We start from the raw sequence: 26,108 nt of genomic DNA on the forward strand, positions 1-26,108 counted from the left end.
CACAGAACGTCGTCGAAGGATTTCACTAGGGCCATAAACACATGGGAAATTTCCCAGTTTTTCATCATTCGTCTTTCTGTTAACAAATTACAAAGTCAATATTGCATATCTGGTGCCTTTTTTCCTTTCCTGAAATAAAACTGGCCTCCATCCGGAACGTCTGTATTATCTCTTGCTATTATTTTATACAGAGTGAGTCACTAACTACTGGCACTTAGAGTAAGTCCGAAAGAGTGATAATAGCTGAAAAGTTTGTGGGAGAGATGTTCCATGGGACAAAGGGGGCCGTTGGTTCCTTGTTGCTAGGTGGGGTTGCGTCAGAGGTATGAAGGTCAACTTTGTTATTTTTAAATGAGATGCTGTAGTTTGGTACTTATTTTCTGATAGTGGCTACCAAGACGAATCCAATGATGTGGAACAGTACCAAACTATAGCATCCCATTAAAAAAAAAAAAAAAAAAAAACCAAATTGACCTTCATATCTCTGGAACGACTCCACTTAGTGTAAAAAAATCAATGTTATCTTACGGCCCTCGTTATCACGTGCAGCTTTTGTCCCACAAACTTTTCGGCTCCTATCATACTATCGGAGCTATTCTTGGTGGCAACAGTTAGTGACTCACCCTGTATATTATTCTGATCAGCAATTTAAAAATATGAAACGACAATTTTCGAGTGTCTCCACCCAACATTTAATTACAATTCACATAGTTTCATGCTACACACTGAAGAAAAATGAGCTAAACCTTTAGTACCATTAAAATGATAAGAAGTTAGAAATGTTTCAGAATAAAATTAAGTCGTCAGTTCCAAATACATTTTTATTTCGCTTTCCGGTTTCTACAAATTAGTCATCTTCAGAAACCTACAAGATTAGGTGTATTGTAAATCTTTAGACCTTGGTTATACATTTATCTGAAGTATAAGAAATAAATTACAGATACTTACTTCATAATATCCCGATTTTCAAGGCTTCTGAAGACCACAGATTAATTTGTCCAGACAGTAAAGTCACTGCAGCTGACGACTGAATTTTATTCAGAAATATATACTTCAGTTGTTGAAAATTACAGCCACAAATAAAATGATACGTTAGAAATAACTGAAGGGCACATGTGGTTTTGCTAATTACACTCTTGTTAATGGTAATATAAGTTGTTGCGTCATTATTTACAACTGATCTATCATAATTATTTGTTTCTGCACCAGGCACCGCTCGATTTCTCCAGTCTTGAATATACTGGAGCATGCAATAACAAGAACCCATACTATGTTCTGCTTCTAATGGTCATTCTTATTAGGAACACCGTATACTTACTGCCTAAATTCTTAAGACGAAAGGCTTTTAGTGTTGTTACGGCACAGAGTAATCTCCACGATGTACGGCGCGTCATAAAACAAGAATACACAGTCCATATCTACAAAAAAATTGTTACTTTGATGTCCCATTCACAGATCCTATATGAAACACTTGGATTTGGAAAAGGAGAAAATTATTACAGTTTCAGTGAAGAGAGAATTGTAATCTTGTAAATTTTAAAATTTTTCCCGGCGCATTGAGCGTTCAAACAAATTTTTGGATTGCAGACGGTCGTCGTTTAATTCATTCTACAATATTTCGACTGGGCACCTGCAAATCTTCTTCAGGTGAGTCATCGAAAACTGACGAGGACTTACCCCGTTCTGCAATATAATATAGTACATTGCGAGTATTCAGCGCATGCCTCAGAATCAAGCTGACAGACGGACCACACATCCCAGCGGCAGCGCCGTCTGAAAGAATCGCGGAACTAAGCTGTCCTTCGCCGCGGCCGTTGGCACACTTTGTTGTCTTCGATTAGAACAAATCGTGGAGACGATGGGATTCCATGCTTGTTCAACTGGTAGCCACTATCACGGTTCATTATCTTTTCTGCCAGGCATATTTCCACGTATTTCTTAATAATGGAGCCCCAGAAAGATGCTGTGGTAAGAATCATGGTTCTACCATGTTCCATTGAATGTCCACTGGAAATACAGTGTTCGGCAATAGCGGACTTGCTTGCTTGCAAAAGACGAGTGAAACGCTGATATTGAGTTAGGGTCCTTCCACAGAATTGTGGTCTGCTCTATGTGCACAATACCACACTGACAAAGTATTTTGTAAATTGCGGCCTTCCACAATAACGAATCGTTCTTCACTCATCCCAATTGGTCTGCAGCCTTACATGGTGGACGGAAAATCTCTTTCACCAGAAATTTACAGAGGATCCTTGTTACTTTAAACGAAATGTGGCCCACAAAAGGAAGATAAGCTAAAGATTAGGACGGCGTGTTACCGTCTTTATCGACTTGCTGATTCTTGGTTTTAGCCGACTGTGCCCTGTTAATCTGCTGCCTGATATTTTCAGAGGAGCCAGTCTTCGTCAGTCTTCGATGGCCCAGTAGAAGATGACTGGCAGCTGCCCAGCCGAAATCCTCTTTAATTGAAAGTGAACCAGATTCCAACCTGTTCGTTTATTTCACGTGTGCAAATCATGTCAATTCCATACTTTTCATGTAAGTGAAGAGGACTGAATGTATGAGAGAATGTATGTTTTCCGTGGGCAACCAGAGTTCGAAAGCCAGTGGATTAGTCTTACCAACTTAAACTGCTGGAGGAGAAAAACAGAGAGCAGATGGCGATGTGAAGGATAACAGGTAGTTTCGTATGGTTCAGGGTGTGGTTGGCCAAACGTTCTTAAACGGACTTCTTTGCTCCACCTGTCCTTGTGTGAGACCGTTCACTTGTTGAACAGAACATGATAATGGACGAACGTGACGTAGGCAAAAGGGCATGAAATTCACCCCTACCAATGAATAGAAACTTGAGCAGTCAACACATCATACAAATCACGTCTCCCTTCCAAAGTTTATTGGAAACATTTTATTACTACCTGAAAGTTACTGAAAATAAGTTTTCCTGATTAATGTACCCCTTTTTGGACGAAATAAATTAAATCTTTAGGGAGATCTTCTTTCTAGTATCGATTCCATGAACTGGGCTGTTGGTTTCAGAAAGATATGTATCATTATTAGAAATTTCTTTGGCAAGCAATAGGTGGTATCCGCAGTTCCTTGAGGAGTTTCTGTTGGAAATTCGGACATTCTTTAGTTCACAAAAGTAATTGGTATTATACGGTCCACCCCGATAGCGTGACCGAGTGCCGTCCTACGGGCCCGTGTTCGATTCCCGGCTGGGTCGGCGATTTTCTCCTCTCAGAGACTGGGTGTTGTGCTGTCTTCTTCATCATTTCATCCCCATCCTGCGCGCAGATCGCCCAATGTGGCTTCGAAGGTAATAAGACCTGCACCAAGGCGGCCGCACCTGTCCCGCAAGGGGCCTCCCGGCCAACGACACCAAACGCTCATTTTCCATTTCCATTGGCATGTAGACTCGAAAATCTTTGCTTCAAATGACGAATCACCCCAAGAATTTATCATGCATTAGATTATCGAATTAAAGTAGTCGAAGTGCGCAACCTTTTTCATTTTTAAATGGCTCTGAGCACTATGGGACTTAACTCTTAACTTCTGAGGTCATCAGCCCCTTAGAACTTAGAACTACTTAAACCTAACTAACCTAAGGACATCACACGCATCAATGCCCGAGGCAGGATCCGTACCTGCGACCGTAGCGGTCGTGTGGTTCCAGACTGTAGCGCCTAGAGCCGCTGGGCCACCCCGGCTGGCTCCGCAATACATATAAAGATTTGTTAAGGCCCTTGAACGATTTTGTAGCACACTCCCCCTAATAGAATGTAACGTCAAGATTTAATCCCAAGATTTTTACATTGTCAACCCATTCTGTCTCTCTGTCGTCGTATTTTAGGCGTATAGCAAAGGAAATCTCTTAAATGTTATGGACTTAATGTAGTGCTCCTTCAGAAACTTTGGTGACAATAAACTGGCTTGGCACTAGATCGAAGGAGTCGTCGTGTGCTGTCTTTCAGTCCCTTTCCCCTTCAGGTAGCTGAATAAACATGCAAGTGTCTGAATACAATAACGTACATTCAGGTACCATGTTACAAATTGATTATGCAAGGGTAACTCATGATACCGCAGTCGTTGCGACTCAGCTGTAAATATTCATAACCTTTCCGAAAACATTAAATCATTCAAAATTATTCCTTCTCGGAAATACTGTTATACTAATTAATAACTGTCTCATTTATTCGATCGCTATTTAAATAAACTATTGAAAATTTAAATCAACGTGAAAATCCTTTTGCAGGAATGGAATATAGAAACCACATTGAAATTAGTTTTACACTGGAGCCACATATGACAATTTACTAGCCGCCCCACTGAAATTTATAATTTGATGTAATTCCCTCTAGTAATTACATTTCATTAAGCGTGATTTTGATGTGAAAGCCGTGCAGCTTCGAGTTTATGGTCTCCTGGACTTATGTTTAGACGGTAATTAAGGTCTTCCAATCATCTAAAAGTTCTATGCAACGGCCCATTTACGTACGTACTTCGTTTCCCATCCCACCTCCTAAAATAGTAATAGGCTCAAGCAAATCTCGTGACTGTTATATAGCTTCTGAGTGACACAAGAAGGGCGACAAGTAGGCAAAAGATCAGGTTGTTAACAGTTTTGTAAAAACTTCTGGTTTGTTTCCCGTATAGAACGTCCGAGCCACCATGCAGCACCGCATTCTGGAAATGGAGTAGCCGGGAGACCAATTTGGATACAGATCAGGCGCAGAAAAATCACCGTGGCGCAAGAGACAAGACATACACCACAAGCAGATGTTATTTAAGAACAAACAATAAAAACACTTTATTGTAAAACAGTAAAAGCTTGTTTTGTATTTAGACTGACGAGGTGGAAATTTGCACCAGGCTAGGGCTAGTAGAGTTATTACTGAATCGAAAGGTGAGGAAAATAAGTTCTACAAGGTGCAGATCCTGTAACGTTCTTGAAAAAAATGTGTTAGGTTTGGTTCACGAGAGCCTGTACTTTCCTTTATAAAATGAACTGATGTTAAAGTGTGTTAGAGTTATTTCCAATAATTTTGTTTGCTCTGCACATACGAAATCCTGTGCTGAGCTATAATCATTTACTTCGTGGGTTAACGTTTTGGCTAAATGGCTCTGAGCACTATGGGACTTAACATCGGTGGTCATCAGTCCCCTAGAACTTAGAACTACTTAAACCTAACTAACCTAAGGACCTAAGGACATCAGACACATCCATGCCCGAGGCAGGATTCGAACGTGCGACCGTAGCGGTCACGCGGTTCCAGGCTGAAGCGCCTAGAACCGCGCGTCCACACCTGCCGGCGTGAACGTTTTGGATAACACTCACCTCACAAGACGTCACAGCCAATATTGACACTAGGATATTGTCAGGTATTCGGAAATAACCAGCGGAATATTTGTGGCACGAAGCGATATGAATGTTATTGCTGTTTGTTTTAGTCGCAGCGGGTAAACTGTCCTCTTAGGTTCCTGCCTGACCACAAACTCGGAAATCGCTGCCATATTCGGAAATAAACAGCAAAATATTTCTTTGGTCCTTCGTTCTCTAATCAGAAGGAAATGTAAATAACGTGGAGTAGTGTACAACATATTACATTCATAAGGAGGTCCCAAAATGTGTTAACGACGCTAAGACGAAAATAAATTTAGCATCTAACAGGATGCGAATCTTCTTCCTTCGACTCCGTAAACCATGACATTATCTAATACACCAGGACTTGGTCACGGGATTTTTGACTCTTGTCTTCGTTATCACAGTATGTCTTGAAGGTTTATATAGCCGATGTGCTATTAACTGACATTTAACGATAAAGATGATGTGTTTGTGATACATTTTCAATGCACCGTTTTCTTGAAACGGCATACTATAAGTTATAATACAAAACAAATAAACATTCCAAATGGGCATTGCGGCTGCCGCATCGATTGTCGACATTGCGTACGATGTCGAAATGTCACGTTTGCTGCAAGCATTCTAAGGAGAGTGTTGCCCTAACCTTTTGTTTTCAATTTTTTTTTGTGAGAGACACCCATAGTGGCAAACATTTTTATTGCAGTTGCACTATCTGATCAAAAGTATCCGGACACCTGGCTGAAAATGACTTACAAGTTCGTGGCACCCTACATCTGTGAAACTGGAATTCAGTATGGTGTTCGCCCACCCTTAGCCTTGATGACAGCTTCCACTCTCGCAGGCATACGTACAATAAGTTGCTGGAAGGTTTCTTGGGAATGCAGCCATTCTTCACGGAGTGCTGCAATGAGGATGTCAGTCGGTGAGCCTGGCACGAAATCGGCGTTCCAAAACATCCCAAAGGTGTTCTATATGAGTCTGGTCAGGACACTGTGCAGGCCAGCGCTTTACAGGGATGTGTAACCACTCCGTCACAGGCAGTGCATTATGAACAGGTGCTCAATCGTGTTGAAAGATGCAATGGCCATCCCCGAATTGCTCTTCAACAGTGGGAAGCAAGAAGGTGCTTAAAATATCAGTGTAGGCCTGTGCTGTGACAGTGCCACGCAAAGCAATAAAGTGTGCAAGCTTCCTCCGTGAAAAACACGACCACGTCCCCACCACGGCTTCCCAATTTTTTCTGTTGGCAGATTACGTTCACCGGGCATTCGCCATACGGACATCCTGCCATCGGATCGTCACATTGTGTATCATGATTCGTCACTCCACACAACGTTTTCCCACTGTTCAGTGGTTCAACGTTTCCCCTCCTTACACCAGGCAAGGCGTCGTTTGGCATTTACCTGAATAATGTGTGGCTTATGAGCAGCCGGTCTACCACGAAATCCAAGTTTTATCACTTCCCGCCTAATTGTTATAATACTTGTAATGGATCCTGATGCAGTTAGGAATTCTTGTCTGATGGTCTGCATAGATGTCTGCATATTATACATTACGACCCTCTTCAACTGTCGGTGGTCACTGTCAGTCAACGGACGAGGTCGGCCTGTACGCTTTTATGGTGTACGTGTCCCTTCACGTTTCTACTTCACTATCACATCGAAAACAATGGACCTATGAATGTTTAGGAGTGTGGAAATCTCGCGTAGCGACGTCTTACACAAGTGACACCCAATCACCTGACTACCTTAGAAGTCCGTGAGTTCCGCGGAGCGGGCCCCATTCTGCTCTCTCACGATGTCTAATGTTTACTGAGGTCGCTGGTATGGAGTACCTGGCAGTAGGTAACAGCACAATGCGCCTAATATCAAAACATTTGTTTTTGGGGGTGTCCGGATACTTTTGATCACATAGTGTATCTGCTTATCAAGGGCACGATATACTTGCTTGATTGCAGGACTGGGACAGGGCCATGCACCCTGAGAAGTAGCAGCACCACGGTCTGAAAAGCCAGCAAAGGTTTGTAGAGTCATGGGCTGACCTCATGCCCGACCTATCACATCCGAATAACGCATGACAGAGGACGGCAGGCAGCTGGTCAGGAATCAGGCAGCCCTATAGATATGCTCGCAAAGCTTTTTTTAAAGTAAATTGCCCACGGAATTTTTTATCAGGCCCCTTAACGTGGTGGGTTACTAAACAAAAATTGTAACGATTTACATTTCTGCTGAAGTTTACCACTTGGGATTGGATGCTATCAGTGCATCAGGTAATATAAAAAACAGATTAATAGTTTATGAATCTCTCCTGTCAGAAAGTTTATAGTTTGTGGTAACTGACTGAAGTCATCAAGTAAAACAGAAGTGATATCTGGCATTCTGGTCCAAATGGCTCTGAGCACTATGGGACTTAACATCTGAGGTCATCAGTCCCCTAGAACTTACAACTACTTAAACCTAACTAACCTAAGGACATCACACACATCCATGGCGGAGGCTGGATTCGAACCTACGACCGTAGTGGTCGCGAGGTTCCAGACTGTAGCGCCTAGAACCGCTCGGCCAGCCCGGCCGACATCTGGCATTCTCCAATGAAGTGTTTTAGGCCCTCTTCTGGTTGAAATCTGTATAACCGATTTAGGAGACAATATTGTCAGATTACTTGTACTTCATGCTGTCATTTACTGCCTTCTAAACCAACCAGAAAGTCAAAACCAATTGTCAAATTACTTAGACAAGGGATTTGTATGGCGCGAAAGGTGCCAGTTGTTTCTGAATTAGGAAATGTGAGGTCACCCATATGACTACTAACACAAATTGATAAAGCTTCGCCGGCCGGTGTGGCCGTGCGGTTCTGGGCGCTTCAGTCTGTAACCGCGTGACCGCTACGGTCGCAGGTTCGAATCCTGCCTCGGGCATGGATGGGTGTGATGTCCTTAGGTTAGTTAGGTTTAAGTAGTTCTAAGTTCCAGTGGACTGATGACCACACATATTAAGTCCCATAGTACTCAAAGCCATTTGAACCATTTGATAAAGCTTCAGTTACATGATCAGTCACACAAGTTTAAAGGCTGCCAATTCAAATAAATACCCAAGAATTACAGCTGCGAACAACCTAAACTGGAACGATCACACGGATAAATTTAAGGCGACGGCAAACCAAAAACGGCGTATTACTGGCGGAATACTTAGAAGTTACAATGAGTCTATTGAAGAGACTGCCGCCATTATACTTGTCCGTTCTCTGCTAGAACACAACTGTCCGGTACGGGATCCTTACTACATACGACTGACTGAGGACATCGAAAAAGTCCAGGGAAGGCCAGTTGGTTTCGTATTATCGTGGAATGGGGGAGAGAGTGTCACAGATGTGGTAAGCGAATTCCACTCGCAATCACTAAAAGAAAGGTGTTTTTCTCTGGACGAGATCTGTCCACGATATGCAAGTCACCAATTTTCCCCTCTCAACGTGAAAATATTTTAGTGTGACCAACCTACATAGAGATAAATCTTCATCGTAATTGGTTCGACGGCTCTGCCCTTAATGATCCAGACATTCTCAGTTAGGGAGAGAACCTGCCACTTTGATGCCCAAGGCGGGGTGAGAAAGAAAAACAGTAGCAACTATCGCCATGTGCGGGCGTGCATTACGTTACTGAAATATCATCGACGTACCGCTATGCTGAAAGGCTGCAGCGTATGACAAGCAAAGATACACTACTAGCCATTAAAATTGCTACACCACGAAGATGACGTGCTATAGACGCGAAAATTAACCGACAGGAGGAAGATGCTGTGATACACAAATGATTAGATTTTCAGGGCATTCACACAAGGTTGGCGCCGGTGGCGACACCTACAACGTGTTGACATGAGGAATGTTTCCAACCGATTTCTCATACACAAACAGCAGTTGACCGGCGTTGCCTGGTGAAACGTTGTTGGGATGCCTCGTGTAAGGAGGAGAAATGCGTACCATCACGTTTCCGGCTTTGATAAAAGTCGTATTGTAGCCTATCGCGATTGCGGTTTATCGTAGCGCGACATTGCTGCTCGCGTTATTCGAGATCCAGTGACTGTTAGCCGAATATGGAATCGGTGGGTTCAGGAGGGTAATACGGAACGCCGTGCTGGATCCCAACGGCCTCTTTATGACTAGCAGTCGAGATGACAGGCATCTTATCCGCATGGCTGTAACGGATAGTGCAGCCACGTCTCTATCCCTGAGTCAACAGATGGGGACGTTTGCACGACAACAACCATCTGCACGAACAGTTCGCCGACGTTTGCAGCAGCATGGACTATCAGCTCGGAGGCCATGGCTGCGGTTGCCCTTGACGCTGCATCACAGACAGGAGCGCCTGCGATGGTGTACTCAACGACGAACCTGGGTGCACAAATGGCAAACCGTCATTATTTCGGATGAATCCAGGTTGTGTTTACAGCATCATGATGGTCGCATCCGTGTTTGGCGACATCGCGGTGAACGCACATTGGAATCGTGTATTCGTCATCGCCATACTGGCGTATCACCCAGCGTAATGGTATCGGGTGCCACTGGTTACACGTCTCTTGTTCACACTGACGGCACTTTGAACAGTGGACGTTACATTTCGGATGTGTTACGACCCGTGGCTCTACCCATCATTCGATCTCTGCGAAACCCTACATTTCAGCAGGATAATACACGACCACATGTTGTAGGTCCTATATGGGCCTTTCTGGATACAGAAAATGTTCAACTGCTGCCCTGGCCAGCACATTCTCCAGATCTCTCACCAATTGAAAACGCCTGGTCAGTGGTGCCCGAGCAACTGCCTCGTCACAATACGAGAGTCTCTACTCTTGATGAACTGTGGTTTCGTGTTGAAGCTGCATGGGCAGCTGTACCTGTACACGCCATCCAAGGTCTGTTTGACTCAATTCCCAGGCGTATCAGGACCGTTATTACGGTCAGAGGTTGTTGTTCTGGGTACTGATTTCTCAGGATCTATGCACCTACATTGCGTGGAAATCTAATCACATGTCAGTTCCAGTATAATATATTTGTCCAATGAATACCCGTTTATCATCTGCATTTCTTGTTGGTGTAGCAATTTTAATGGCGAGTAGTGTGCAAGAGAACTGGCAGCCCAGACCATCAGTCTTGTTGTCAGGCCGTATGGCGGCCGACAGTCAGGTTGGTGTCTCGTCGCCGTCCGAGGCGTCTCCAGACACGTCTTCACTGGGCGTCGGGACTCAGTTCAGAGTCTGTCTGAAGACAATTATCAGTTAGTGAGATTCCACGCCGTCATGCGGCGTCATCCGCGGCATCCTTACAGTACAGTACAGTACGTCTCGTTTTCTTGCCTTTGATGCAAACCATCCTGAGCAAGATAATGCCCGCCCGAACACGAAAAAATTTTACAGTACATGTCTTCGCACTGTGAAGTCCTAGCTTGGCGAGCAAAGCTACCGGGACATCCACCTGGCCAGGAATGTTCACCATATGGCGGTCCAGTTTAACAGATTTTCCTACGATATCCCTTAAAAGGTCATCCAACGACTGTGTCAATCAATACCAATCCGAATAGCTGCTTCTAAAAGGGCCAGAGGTGGACCAATGCGTTATTGACTTGTTCGATTTGTGAAACTCATTCTCTTGAATAAAAGTGAGCCGTGCGCGACTCGTATTCATGCCGTTTATTGCTTGGCATCTTGTCATTGCTGTTATGGCATCTCGTTTCTTATTCGATTTACTGGCGTCACCACTTTGTGGGCTTGCCTGCCCATGAGTGGCAGCAGCAGTGCTTATTGATACGAGTAATGCTGTACTATCTTTGGAGCGACCGCTAGTATTTCCGGGTCGGGTTGTGTGGAGTGGGCAGTTGTGAACGGACATCGGGTCTTTCCGGGGCACAGCAGCCAGCAGATTCGTGCACCGTGCGGCCAAGCTGGGGCCGCTGGCGGCGTACTGCCACTGCCGGATCGAGGAGAGGTAGCTGTGAGAGCGACGATTCCGTTGCACACCGTACTTCGGACGTTTATGTTGAGTGAAGAATTATCTGCTAATACAACCTCGACTATTCTGAGATCTCGCCTTTGGTCGGCGGGTTGTTGCTCCCACGGCCGCTGAGCCTGGCGGCAACGAGTGAAGTGTTTCGAGGCGGTGAAATATTCCAGCCGTCTTTCTCTATTTGTTATTCATCATTAAATTTAGTATTATTCTTATTAGTGAAGTGCAACCAGTGGTATATCCTACCTCGTGGCCCTAACGCCCCAGATACCTGCCCTGGAGGCTGGCGTACTTTTCCGGCAGTGTACCTTTCCTCGTCGTGTTGATGCTGTCCGACATGGCGCGTAGTTCGACAGCCTTTTGTACTGTGCATATATTTTGGGAGGTTTACCTTGGTTCTAGTGTTTCCTTCAACCTTGGGTATTTTCTGAAGACCTAGTGCTGTCTGTCTCTTCGCCCTTGATTGAAAATATTCCATCGTTACATTGGTGATCGGACGTTAGGCGGATTGGTTAGCCAGTCGGTCGGTGGTTAAGGTGCCCTAGGTTGTGTTGCCATCCTATTACGTGAGTACAACTCTTGGCTGCCTGGCTCACCTTACATTACGTTTGAGTGACCTTCCCAGGCCGACCCGTGGAATTGCTGAGAACCGCTTGTCCTCAATCCTTAGATTGTGATACTCGTTTTAAGTATATTTGTAATTTTCTAATTGTTGTTGATGTGGCCTTCAGCAGAGCAATAATTTCACTTCTTTCATAATAAGGCCTTCAGCCGTGTTACAGTTTGTTTTAGCAACGAAGTATTTATCTTAATATGTGCTATTTGGAATTGTCATTCTGACTTCTAATTCAGGCCTTCAGCCGTCTGTTGTTTGAGGTAATTGTTGGCGGCCTTCGGCCCTAAAATTGTGGAATTTTTTTTCTGTGATAAGGCCTTCACCCGTCATATAGTCAATCGTGTTTTTTTTTAAGATATTGTTTTAAAATTTTAATTTCTTTGAATAAAGTTTACGTATTTCTTGTGCTACCGAGAGTAACCGTCGCGCCGAGTGGCCACGCGGTCTCGGGCGCCAGGTGACGGATTGCGCCGTCCCTCCCGCCGGAGGGTCGAGTCCTCCCTCGGGCATCGGCGTGAGTATTGTTCTCAGCATAAATTAGTTTAAGTAGTTTGTAAGTCAGGAAGAATCAATACGCAAAGAAGTGGGATACGGAAGTACTAAGGAATGACGAGATACGTTTGAAGTTCTCTAACGCTATAGATACAGCAATAAGGAATAGCGCAGTAGGCAGTACAGTTGAAGAGGAATGGACATCTCTAAAAAGAGCCATCATAAAAGTTGGGAAGGAAAACATAGGTACAAAGAAGGTAGCTGCGAAGAAACCATGGGTAACAGAAGAAATACTTCAGTTGATTGCTGAAAGGAGGAAGTACAAACATGTTTCGGGTAAATCAGGAATAGAGAAATACAAGTCGCTGAGGAATGAAATAAATATTAAGTGCAGGGAAGCTAAGACGAAATGGCTGCAGGAAAAATGTGAAGACATCGAAAAAGATATGATTGTCGGAAGGACAGACTCAGCATACAGGAAAGTCAAAACAAACTTTGATGACATTAAAAGCAACGGTGGTAACATTAATAGTGCAACGGGAATTCCACTGTTAAATGCAGAGGAGAGAGCAGATAGGTGGAAAGAATACATTGAAAGCCTCTATGAGGATGAAGATTAGTCTGATGTGATAGAAGAAGAAACAGGAGTCGATTTAGAAGAGATAGGGGATCCAGTATTAGAATCGGAATTTAAAAGAGCTTTGGAGGACTTACGGTCAAATAAGGCAGAAGGGATAGATAACATTCCATCAGAATTTCTAAAATCATTGGGGAAAGTGGCAACAAAACGACTATTCACGTTGGTGTGTAGAATATATGAGTCTGGCGATATACCATCTGACTTTCGGAAAGGCATCATCCACACAATTCCGAAGACGGCAAGAGCTGACAAGTGCGAGAATTATCGCACAATCAGCTTACCAGCTCATGCATCGAAGCTGCTTACAAGAATAATATACAGATGAATGGAAAAGAAAATTGAGAATGCGCTAGGTGACGATTAGTTTGGCTTTAGGAAAAGTAAAGGGACGAGAGAGGCAATTCTGACGTTACGGCTAATAATGGAAGCAAGGCTAAAGAAAAATCAAGACACTTTCATAGGATTTGTCGACCTGGAAAAAGCGTTCGACAATATAAAATGGTGCAAGCTGTTCGAGATTCTGAAAAATGTAGGCGTAAGCTATAGGGAGAGACGGGTCATATACAACATGTACAACAACCAAGAGGGAATAATAAAAGTGGACGATCAAGAACGAACTGCTCGTATTAAGAAGGGTGTAAGACAAGGCTGTAGAATTTAGCACCTATTCTTCAATTTGTACATCGAGGAAGCAATGATGGAAATAAAAGAAAGGTTCAGGAGTGGAATTAAAATACAAGGTGAAACGATATCAACGATACGATTCGCTGATGACATTGCTATCCTGAGTGAAAGTGAAGAAGAATTAAATGATCTGCTGAACGGAATGAACAGTCTAATGAGTACACAGTATGGTTTGAGTGTAAATCAGAGAAAGACGAAGGTAATGAGAAGTAGTAGAAATGAGAACAGCGAGAAACTTAACATCGGGATTGATGGTGACGAAGTCAATGAAGTTAAGGAATTCTGGTACCTAGGCAGTAAAATAACCAATGACGGACGGAGCAAGGAGGACATCAAAAGCAGACTCGCTATGGCAAAAAAGGGCTTTCTGGCCAAGAGAAGTCTACTAATATCAAATACCTACCTTAATTTGAGGAAGAAATTTCTGAGGATGTACGTCTGCAGTACAGCTTTGTATGGTAGTGAAACATGGACTGTGGGAAAACCGGAACAGAAGAGAATCGAAGCATTTGAGATGTGGTGCTATAGACGAATGTTGAAAATTAGATGGACTGATAAGGTAAGGCATGAGGAGGTTCTACGCAGAATCGGAGAGGAAAGGAATATGTGGAAAACACTGATAAGGAGAAGGGACAGGATTATAGGACATCTGCTAAGACATGAGGGAATGACTTCCATGGTACTAGAGGGAGCTGTAGAGGGCAAAAACTGTAGAGGAAGACAGAGATTGGAATACGTCAAGCAAATAATTGAGGACGTGGGTTGCAAATGCTACTCTTAGATGAAGAGGTTAGCACAAGAAAGGAATTCGTGGCGGGCCGCATCAAACCAGTCATAGACTTATGATCAAAAAAAAAAAAAAAGCCTGGGGACCGATGACCACAGCAGTTTGGTCCCTTAGGAATTCACACACATCTGAACATTTTTCGAGAGTAACTGATTACAGCCCCAACCACAATCGTAACCTTATCCTGCCCCATCCTGGGAAACCAGCTCTCACAATTATCCAATGCTTCAGAAATTGTAATCATTTGTTTCCCTGTACATGTACATCACATATATTGATTTGCGTCCCAATCACATAATTCCTTCCTCGTGGGTCTTGTTTTTTACCTTAGGGTATATGTTCAAAGGAACGTAAGAATGAGAGGATTTTCTTTTAATTCATCGTACTAGGGAGGATGAAATGTAAAAAATAATTAAAAACTATATATATGAATTTAGAATGGTGCGGAAAATGTGGATGATGAAGTCTTCTCGGGTTATCAGCCGAGTCAAGGCGTCGTTCTTCGATGCCTTGACTCGACTGATAACCCGAGAAGACTTCATCGTCAGTGTAAAGCAACGCTCAGAACCGGCATAAGAATCAGTAAATTCTATACCTAGGTGTTGCGTTAACTCTCCACTCGATGAGTCCGAGAGGTGACTCTAGTGTGTGGGTACGTTTGTTTAATTTTTTCCCTGTTTCGTACTTCTAAAATGATGAACAAGGACTCAAGATAAAATTGAAAACGCTGTTTAAATCGCGACATTCGCATCTCAATAAAATTATCTTTCTGCGTACAAACAACGAGTCCACTTAAACATCAAAAGTAGTATTCATTAAATTTGCTTTACAGTTATATCAATACAAAACCCGGACAAAACTTTAATATTAAATCCATTTTGTCTCAACATGCTGTTATGATTCATTCAATTCATCCTTTAATTACGCACATCAGTGCAAAAAGATCTCCATTAAGAGCTGAATTTTGGCCAAACAATGTACTAAAATGTGCAGACTTGCGAATTAGTTCCGTGTTGCCATCAAACCAGAAACTTGCTCCAGACTTGGTGTGGTGCCTCGGATAAAGTGGGAGCTAAGCGGGCCTAACAGACACGAGATGAGCTGTGTCCCAGCGAGCAGCACAAGAACACGTTACAGCAAGCACACGTCACAGCAGCAGTTACGCAGGATTAAGTTCACACTGTTCAGAATTGTTTGCAGATGTCTGTATTAAAGACTGAAATTCCAAGGTCCTGTAGTACGTTTAATGCATGGCCTTTCGATGCTCTATGCATTACTAACATGGCTTTGTTCCGATCCTACCTTTGCCTCTGAGTTTTTAAGTGCGCAGTCAACGCGTTGCCGCTCCCCGTAGGAATGTTCTCTCGATCTTGTCGACAACATTTTTTCGGATTGTCCTAGATAAGGTTTAGCACGCTCTTGTCACTGTGTCTGATGCGTTGCTGGTCTGAACAGTGGCGGATACAGAAAAACCTCAAGGAGGGGGCGCTAAAGATGTCTTGAGCTACCTTTACTTTTATCGTACTAAAAAAATAATCAAGTCACATGTAAAGCTTAAGAAAGTTTTATTTAAACTGATTATACACATATACGAGTCTCGTAACAATACTTTTACTGAGAAATTACTATGAATTACTATTATTAATACTTCACAATCAACTGATCGCTCTCACCCTTGAAGACACTTGCACTTGCTGCAACTAGGACTTTTTACTTATTCATTCTTCAGTCTCAATATTTCTGCTTTTGAATGTAAACTAGCTTCCTATTCGGCGAATAGTCTGTATTTATAAAACTACTTACCGAAGGTTCTCTGTACAAGAAAACAGTGGAATATTCGTGATTTTTCTCGGACAAATGCGAGACAGATTAACGTATCGATATCATTAAATGGCCGCGACTTCTCTCGTAGGTATGTGTTAGCTGCTTATGTGCCAGACAGAAACGTATAAAATACGATGACGCGGACGCACGTGCTACATAGCAAAGTACAACTAATTGATTACTCCATTCAGACGAGTGGACTGACGAAAGAAAAGAACGAATAGTGTGCGGGCTGACTGGCGGGGGCGGTGCTGGTGGCAATGCGGGTGGCCCCGCAAGGGGGGGTGGAGGGGTGGGCGGGCGCCCGCCTCCCCCCCTCCCCCATATGTATCCCCCACTGGGTCCGAAAACTGTATTGGTATTAACTTTATTGATGCTAAAGACAATGCTTTCCGAACGTACACCTCTAAATGTTAACGCTTTTAATCTCCTGTTATACTCACGCATCCAAGTCGAGTAATTTTTCTGTGCTTAATTTTCTTGTACTTGCTACTACTGTCGCTATTCTATTTCCGTGACCTATCTGCGTAATTACTTGAATTTCTTTCTTAGTCTAACTCTAATCGAAACGTAGCTTCTAGATTGTCTGTACCATCATTATTAGTAGCAACCTGAGATCCCAGTGCTTGCCACAACATGTATTTATTACAATTCTAGTAGTCCATTTCCTCGTTCCCCCCCCCCCCCCCTCCTACTGTCCATCTCCTCTCCCACACTGTCCACCTCACCTCCACACCCAACCCCCCACTCCCTGTCCATCACCTGCCACATTTCCCTCTGTCCGTCTTCAACTCCTCATCTCCTTGCCCGTCTCCTCCTCCCCTTCTCTCTGTCCTTCTAGTAGTAAATAGAGGTTCTGTACAGAAAGAGCGTAGGAGACAATGGCAGTGTGAGAGAAAGAGAGAGACACTGTGGCAGTGGAACGTAACTGAAAGTGGTAGAACATTATTAGGGAAAGAGTGAAGGATACAGTGCCAGTGGGAGTGGAATAAAAAGAAGGAGAACGTGGAAGTGTTAATGAGAGACATATCCTTGACAATGACAACGAGTAAGAAAATGATAGCGACAGTGCGAACAGACACCTGAGGTTGGAACGAATGAATGAGATAGTAACAGTAAGAGAGAGCAAAGGGTGGATAGCGACAGTGACAGGAGACGGTAGCAGGGGGATAACGAAGTAGATTGTGACTGTGAGACAGGAGACAGTGACAGAGAGACAGAAAGGGATAATGAAAATGAAATGGACTGGATGAGCGACTTTCGGCGTTGGACTACTATGAGCAACTTACAGTGAGGGGCTAGTGAGTATTATGAGCGGCTTACAGTTCGAAGAGTTTTTGTGAGTGAGAGGCGAGTTGCTTGTTAAAAAGAAAGCGAATATATTGGCATGTCAATATTTTTAGGAAATTTGTCGAAGAGGAAGGTAGAATGAGGCAGCTGGCATCCCACTTTTCAGTCTGAGTCTTGTAATAAACAGCAGCATATTCGCCTTTTTTGTGATATAATAGGAGCAACTTTCCGCTGGTTTTTATTATGTCTGAAAAGAGGATCTACCGTATAACACCAATAATTAGAGTGTTAATTAGCTCCTTCTCTGAAGGTGGACACATTTAAAAAGCATTAGAGGCGTTTGACATTTCGTCACACACTTAAGTTTGGATCAGACTGCGGTGCAAGCTAACAGCGATTCCTGGACGCGTAGTTTTGCTAGTAGAGAAGAACTCTCGAGAGGTGACAATATTTTCCGTTACTTTAGCAGTGCTCCCACGGCTTTGAGAACGAATATCCGATTAAAACCTTGTGGTAAAATGAGACGCCAATCCGCTTATCTACCTTTGATGGGTTGTGAGCTCACGTTACAACATTCTAGGAAGCCGTAATGGACTTGCACAAAGATTAACGCTGGTCATAGAGAAAATTAAATTTTACTCTTGTAATATTCCGAAACCGTCCTTTTCCGCAGCTGTGCCAGTCTTTCACGGCCATCATCAGCTTTATCAGAGAACACATGCGGGCTAGATTAAGGGTGTAAAGTAGCCTCTGAGGTGATACAAAGTCTCATCTTTTTCCAGCTCACTGTTACTTATCAGTTTTCCTCCGAAGCATTACGTCTAATACGTATCCCGTTGGATACATGGTAATACGACAATGTTCTATCGCTAGTAATTATTTGCTAAAGAGATTGGGCGTATTGGCGATTAATTAGAGTATGATCTAATGTCTTAATGTTCCAATCCTTTCTACAGTGTCCCGGGGAGGAAAAGCATGTGACATACTTCGCCAGTGCGAACAGCTGAACTCGACAACCAGATTGTTGTTGTCAGAGGGCTAATGCCTATATACCAGCACTGGATTTCACTGTCTTTCATTCGTGTGATCATTATGAACAATATCAACGCGCCATAGTGTAGAAGCAGCCATCTCAATCATAATTTAGTCCACAGAGTGTTCTTTCTCTTTATAAAAGAAAACATAGTGCACTACATATGGTACTTTTTTTTAATGAAAGATGGACTAAGGTGAACATCCCCTTCTCTCTCTCTCTCTCTCTCTCTCTCTCTCTCACACACACACACACACACACACACACACACACACACACACAAGCAAACAAACACTTATAACATGGATTTGGTGCCTGCAGTACTTCCGAATAGAAACTGCAATAATTTATAGTAATCACTCACAGAATTTCGTGATTAAAAGTAGCCATGAAAGAAAGACTACTCATAAACGGAATAATTTTACGCCAATCTTGACGCTGTGATGCTTCTGAATTGCAGCTGAATAAAATGTTTACAGGAACAGTGCAATACCGGCCAATGATGGGATTTTCGTTAGATTATCAGTTTGTTAAGGTGGAAATGGATGGTCGTCAACTACACTAGCGTCACATTCATGAACACTCACAAAGGACCGAGGATTTAGCCGTACGGTAAGCATACAGGTCACATCGAAGTCGACGTCAGAGTGAATTGGTTTTTGTTACTAGGTGTCAAGACAACGTCTGTGATGTAAACACAGTTTGAGATAAGCACAATTCTGAGATAAGGACAATGCCAAGAAAGTACCCCTTTATGAAAAAATTCTAACAACTATTCAACACTCGTTCGCGATATTTCCGCACCAGTTTGCAGAAGTGATCCAGAACAAAAATATAACGGCAGAAATGAAACGTAATACACAATGAAGCAACAGTTCCATATTTTCACAAACTCTGTTAAGATGTTCATCACACAACGAAAGGTTAACTTCAAGATGGTATGCCGGCTTCTAAAAAATCCTTCACTACGCTGTGAGAATCGCGGACAGTGAATAGAGACAGTACATCTGTGTTGTGATCAGTGTAACAATGTGCTCGAGTTCCAATTTTCTTTTATTATAACTTTTTACATGCACCCTAGATGAAATAAATGATCAAAACATGAAGCTGAAGAAGAGTAAACGACTATACATAGGTAGTAGAATTTATGAAGTAGCTCTAGGAGAGACATTTCCCGCTAATACTTGTAAATGCGAAAATGCGTTTGTCTCTTACACGCTTCCACGACTAAACCACCGAGCGAATTTTAACGAAATTTGGTGTGGAGACACCTTCAGCTTTGAGGAAGGACATAAATTATTTTAGAAAGTGTGCAGTACAAGATATTTATCGATTTGAAGACTATTACGCGAATTAGGGAAACATATTTATTCTTTGAAACAGCTATTTAGTCTCTGACTTTTGAACTTTAACACATCCGTGAAAGTGCTGTTATTATTTGATGGGTTCTCCGTAATATTTGACGTAATGAATACGACGTTTATACCTTACTCAACGAGTTTCATCTATACGTCCATACGTTCATATTCGTCCACACCAATATTATCAAATGCGAAGGTACCTCTGTCTGTTACGTTTTGATGGCTTAACCGCTTACCCGATTTCTGTGAAATCTGGTATGGAGTTAGCTTGCACCCGGATGAAGAACAAACGCTATTTCATAAATTAAGAGACATAGTCGGCTTCCAAGAAGGTGAAGTAAAGAATCGAACGACATTTTTTACACCGTGAACATAAACTTTGTCGCATAATGTATAAGTTGTATACTGTATAGCTACTTTAGTAACACTATGCATGGATGAGCGCTCCTGCCACGGCCCTCCACGTCATCTGCAATTGGAATAGTTAGATGAGAGGCGGGGGGGGGGGGGGGGGGGGGAGGAGGAGAAAAGGGGGCACATCGGGAGTTCGGCTTATCCTCAGGGCAGGCACGCGAGAGCAGTTGACGTTATTGCACGTTCAATTTCTCACTTACCATCACTCATCGTAACAAACTACTCATACGCGATCGCTGTCGCGGGCTTAGTTGACTAATCGACTAACAAAAAAGATGGGAAAGAAATTCTAGAAGCGTGGGAGCACCGGTAATCAAAGCGATTTATTAAAGGGAGTAACAAAATGAACCACATAAAATATTGTTGAGTAGCTCTCCCCAGTTACAACACACCGTCCAGCTGTACACTGAATGCATTACATCACGTCGAAGATAACTGCCGAACAGCAGACCGCCTTCCATCACCGTCAGTTCACAAACGATAACTAATGTGCAGTTGCAGCGTAATGGGGTAAGAACCAGGTAAAGACCTGTGTGTTTCTTTTGTGGACACTAACAAGGCATAGAGAATTTTATTCATTAGAACTGCATGATTCGGAAGAATGTATTATCAAACGTGTAACAGGAACATTTTTGAGTATTCATCATTGATTTTGCAGCTCTGGCAGCAGCCGAGTATGCAGACAAACTTACTGGATTGTCACGCCTTTGAGTTGGGCTGTTGAGTATGGCTGTTATTTCATCAGTGTGTGTGTCTGGTCAATTGCCTTGTTGTATTAACACTAGTTGTGTGACCTGTTGATTGTTTCATCTACTGGAATCCAAGTGTACATTGATGTGTCATCAATTGGTATAATGCTTGTTGTGTCTGGAATGTCTATGTTCTTTATCATGTATATTAATTGCTTTTGGTACATACCTGGTCATAATAAAAGCACTTTTGAAAGTTGTTCCTACCACAGCTCAAAGACGTCTGTGCAATCAACGTTACAAATCATAATTATTTGAGTCTCCTAAAAATCTAAAATAAAGAGAATAGATGAGAAACATAGTAACTAATGGAGGTTGGAGATATTTGCTACACCCAATAATGCATAAAACTAAATTACTAAAACATGGACCGCACAGCATTGGGAGCACTAATACAGAATTGGATTATCGCTTCCATAAATCAGCTAGTGGCGGTCAGTGTTCTATGCGATTACAGTCAAACCTCGATGTGTTGAATCTGTAGGGAAGGCAAAATTCATTCAATGTGTCGAGGGTTTGATATAACGAGGTTCCCGAAAGAAATAGTTTACAACCAAGGTTTTTTTTAGTTCTGTACTGTGATATTTTTCGTGTTTGTGTGCGATATAAGCCGATGTTCGTTTTTGGTAATACAAAGAAGAAATCAAGACAGATTGTTATACGTATTGTTTTATTTCATGTGAAACGAAAAACAATTTACAAGCTTAAAATAATACAGTTTCATTGTAAGAAAATTAAATTCAATAGAAGGATGTGCTGTACCGACATAAAAATTTTCAGAAATCATTGGCTTTAAATGCAATCTGTAATTTTGGCTTTCTTTAAACTTCTAATCATCTGTGAGTCAATTTCATTGCCTACTATTACGACGGATGAGAAGACATCATCCTCTATCACACTTCTCCACGTGCACTCTGCTTGTGCCGAGTGCCGCTTTCTGTGCAAATTTTTTTTTTTACTAATAATAGAAATACCTAAATAAGGAAGTTAATTTTTTTGTAACCAGAGGTCAATTATTTTGTTTTTCAATTAATGACCCAATTCTGTAACTTTATGAATTCTCTCCTCTGAGTCCATATTAAGTTGAACTTACTTCCACGTTGTCGAGATCTACACACTTCTGTTAGGTGCTTCTTCTTCCGACGCCGCAAAACTTCTCATTCTTGACCGTGTAGCACTCCGTCTCAGGCCACAAGTGGCCCATCGGGACCATCCGACCGCCGTGTCATCCTCAGATGAGGATGCGGGTAGGAGGGGCGTGTGGTCAGCACACCGCTCTCCCGGTCGTTATGATGGTTTTCCTTGATTGGAGCCGCTACTATTCGGTCGAGTAGCTCCTCACTTGGCACGACGAGGTTGACTGCACTCCGATAAATGGCAACAGCGCATAGCGGCTCGGAAGGTCACCCATCCAAGTGCCGGCCACGCCCGACAGCGCTTAACTTCGGTGATCAGACGGGAGTATCCACTGCGGCAAGGCGTTGCCCCTTGACCATGTAGGTAATGTAATTTTCATTTATAGGACTTCTTCCTCATATACAGGCAGCAGGTGTGACATGACCTTTTCGTGGTGTGCGGAAGAAAATAAAAAGACTTCATATTTTTGCACTGAGAGAAATTATTATTCAGATAACGTGAAAGCCACTACATGCATCTCTTATCTAAACACGTCCTATCTCCACGAGAACTCAAGACATAAGGTGACAAAAAATTTAATGGTGTCTTTACTATTTGTTCTCGCCTTCCGGCGTAGCAAAATACATCTTTTGCGGGCGCTTACAGCGGTTATCCTTGACTTTTCCTACGTACCAATACATTTGGCCTTCCTGACGGTCACTGGCCGTGCGTCTTCGACCTCCGACTCCTCCTTGTCCCCTTCCTCTCCGTCATTTCTGCCACCTTCTTTCGCGTTCTCTGTCTTCACTGAGTCAACAGTCTCGGCTTCTGTTAGTGATCCTGCTACCGCGACACTGTTGACCACATCCACTATATCTTCGAAACGAACGTGAGTGGTATAAAGTGAGTCACCACCTTCGTCTATTCGTACCCGAAGTACAATACGACATACCCACTGCAACGCACTTAACAGCGGTTTGCAGAGTGTAGGTGTAGATGTAGAATTATAACTGGATACGCAATAATATAGTAACAAATTAATATCTTGGATACAGTTTCAGAGAGGTATCGCTTGGTCCTCTTTCCCTTACAGGGATTCATTTGTTCAGATGTAGTATTGTAGTAGTCTACGAAACTATCCATTAGTGAAAATGCAAACAACTAGCTCTGCAGTTAACTGCGTTATGAGATACTATAGAGAATGGCTGTGTGGCGACAACAGGCTCAGCTTGGTAAGAGTTGACATGGTTCAGATAACTTGTTATGTAGTTGTGCAAAACGTGCCATATTTTAATGGAATCTTGGATTATTGCATTGAAAACTATAGAATGTTCTATCTGAAGTGAAAATGTGACTGTTCTGCTTTTGTTCATATTTGCCAGGTAAATAAAAAAACACGACTTACAATAGAATAAATGATAAATAAACTACTGTAGTTTGCAAGTATTTCAACTTCTCTTGCCTTCGTCTAAAGGCTAATTTCGCGTCAGGTGATACTACATACAAATATCTCTTTGATGACTTCTTCCCGAAAGCTTCTTTGACCAGATCTAGGACATAATTAAACTGGGAATTATTTAACCCGAAGAACTCACAGAACTTCGTCTCCATTTAATAAATGTCGACTAATAAGTGTCATAAATGAAATTTTTGTCAAGCTTTGCCTTACAGACAGGATGTGTTTCAACCTTCCATTATGCAATTGTTGGAATAGAATGTCTTTTTCCATCAGTTTTTTCAGCAGTAACTGACTGAGCGCGCCAAGTTTCCGCCACTTCCTACAGATAGCGCAGCTGCAGGACAGTTTCAAAGTGCCGTCTGTAGGTGATGTACGTTGTAAGCAACGTGACGTCAGAATTTCTCACTGCAGAGAAAGAAACTGTGGGGAATATTCACAAATGTTTGTGGCAAAGTCTATGGAGCATCTGCTGTCGACCGAAGTACAGTTCCACACGGTCACGATTAAAACAGTGACCTGAATACAAAATAAATTTCCTTTACTTCATGTCCATGGTCACAAATTTTTGTCAGCAGAATGCAAGTATCGGTTTATAATGACCATCTTCAGTTCTGCAGAAAAATGGGGCAAAAAGCATAAATACACTAGCAGATTGTCTACAGCTTAAAACAAAAAAATGGACCATAATGAAAAATACTAGACATATACATGTGCATTTGTACGCTTTAAGCATGAAGACGCATAGGCCTACCTGTTTTACAAAAACATGTCCTAACATAATGGAGTCATAGTGGCAATGTCAAATGTTAAAGAAGTACTGTTAGTCGATGGGCACGGTGGGTGAGATCATCAGAAGGCGGTTCGGCTGAGTAGCACGATTTGCAGCGGTCGGGGAGACTATCCACGGCTGTCACACCTGACATCTTGCAGCAAGGTGGTGATGTCATTCGCCATTAAAGGATGCCATTCGTGGAAGCATTTTGAGGACAGTGAGGAAGTGCTTCACCCAGTGAACAATGCGAACAGTGGTAGTAATCGGGTGGTTGTGTTTGACGATCAACAACGCAGGTAAGGCTCAAAAATGGCCGTGAGCACTATGGGACTTAACGTCTGAGGTCATCAGTCCCCTAGTACTTAGAACTACTTAAACCTAACTAACGTAAGGACATTACACACATCCATTCCCGAGGCAGGATTCGAACCTGCGACCGTTGCGGTCGCGCGGTTCCAGACTGTAGCGCCTAGAACCGCTCGGCCACTCCGGCCGGCGCAGGTAAGGCACTTATCGCGCTGGACTGTGGGTGTTCAGCACGGATTAGACATCAGCGCAAGGTTTTATACGAGTATTGCACACTCTTTATTTCCATTTAGAGATCGAGGTTGACGTGCAATTAAATACCTAACAGAGCTACGAAGAGGGCAGATTGTGAAGGCCGAATGAACTTGAGTATCAGTAACCAAGACAGCCAACTTATAGAATGTTTCAAGAGCAACTGTTGTAACAGCATATAGAACACATGGAAAGACATCATCGTGTAAACGTAATAGTGGCGCAAATCGAAACTACACGGCAGACATCATCGTACACTAACACGAACTGTGTCAAAACAACACATAACTTCCGCGGTTAAAGTGACTGCAGAGCTCAATAGCCATCTTCGAGACCCCTTATCTATCGACGCTGCCGACCCAGAACTCCATAAAGCTGCTATACCGGAACCATAAGTGACGACAAGCAACGCAAAGAAGAGTAAAACATGGTGCCAGGAGCATAAATCCTGGACGGCTGATCAGTGGATATACGTCATATGATCCTACGAGTCAACGTTTTCGATATTTCCAATATCGGGCTTGGTTTACGCTTGGAGAACGCCAACAGAAGCCTACAATCCTAATTGCATGATTCCAACGGTTAAGCATGGAGGTGGAAGTGTGATGGATTTGGGCAGCCATATCAAGGTATTCTGCTGGTCCCATCATTACTCTCAAAGGACGTGTTACAACCAAAGATTATGTGAACGTTTTAGGTGATCAGGCGTGTCTCATGATTCGATAGTTGTCACTAACAATGATGCCATATTTCAGGACTATAATGCACCCATTCACACAGCTAGGGCAATACAATCGTGGTATGAGGAGCATGCAACTGAACTGCAGCGTTTTCCCTGGCCAGCACAGTCCCTGGACTTGAACATTATCGAAACCTTGCGGGCGGTATTAGAGCAAATTTCTGCCTCCCTCGTCACTATAGGAGTTAGAAGAGGGCGTGATAGAAGAGTGGTATAAC

Source organism: Schistocerca americana, chromosome 4 (genome assembly GCF_021461395.2).
Source record: "Schistocerca americana isolate TAMUIC-IGC-003095 chromosome 4, iqSchAmer2.1, whole genome shotgun sequence".
Lineage (NCBI taxonomy): Eukaryota > Metazoa > Arthropoda > Insecta > Orthoptera > Acrididae > Schistocerca > Schistocerca americana.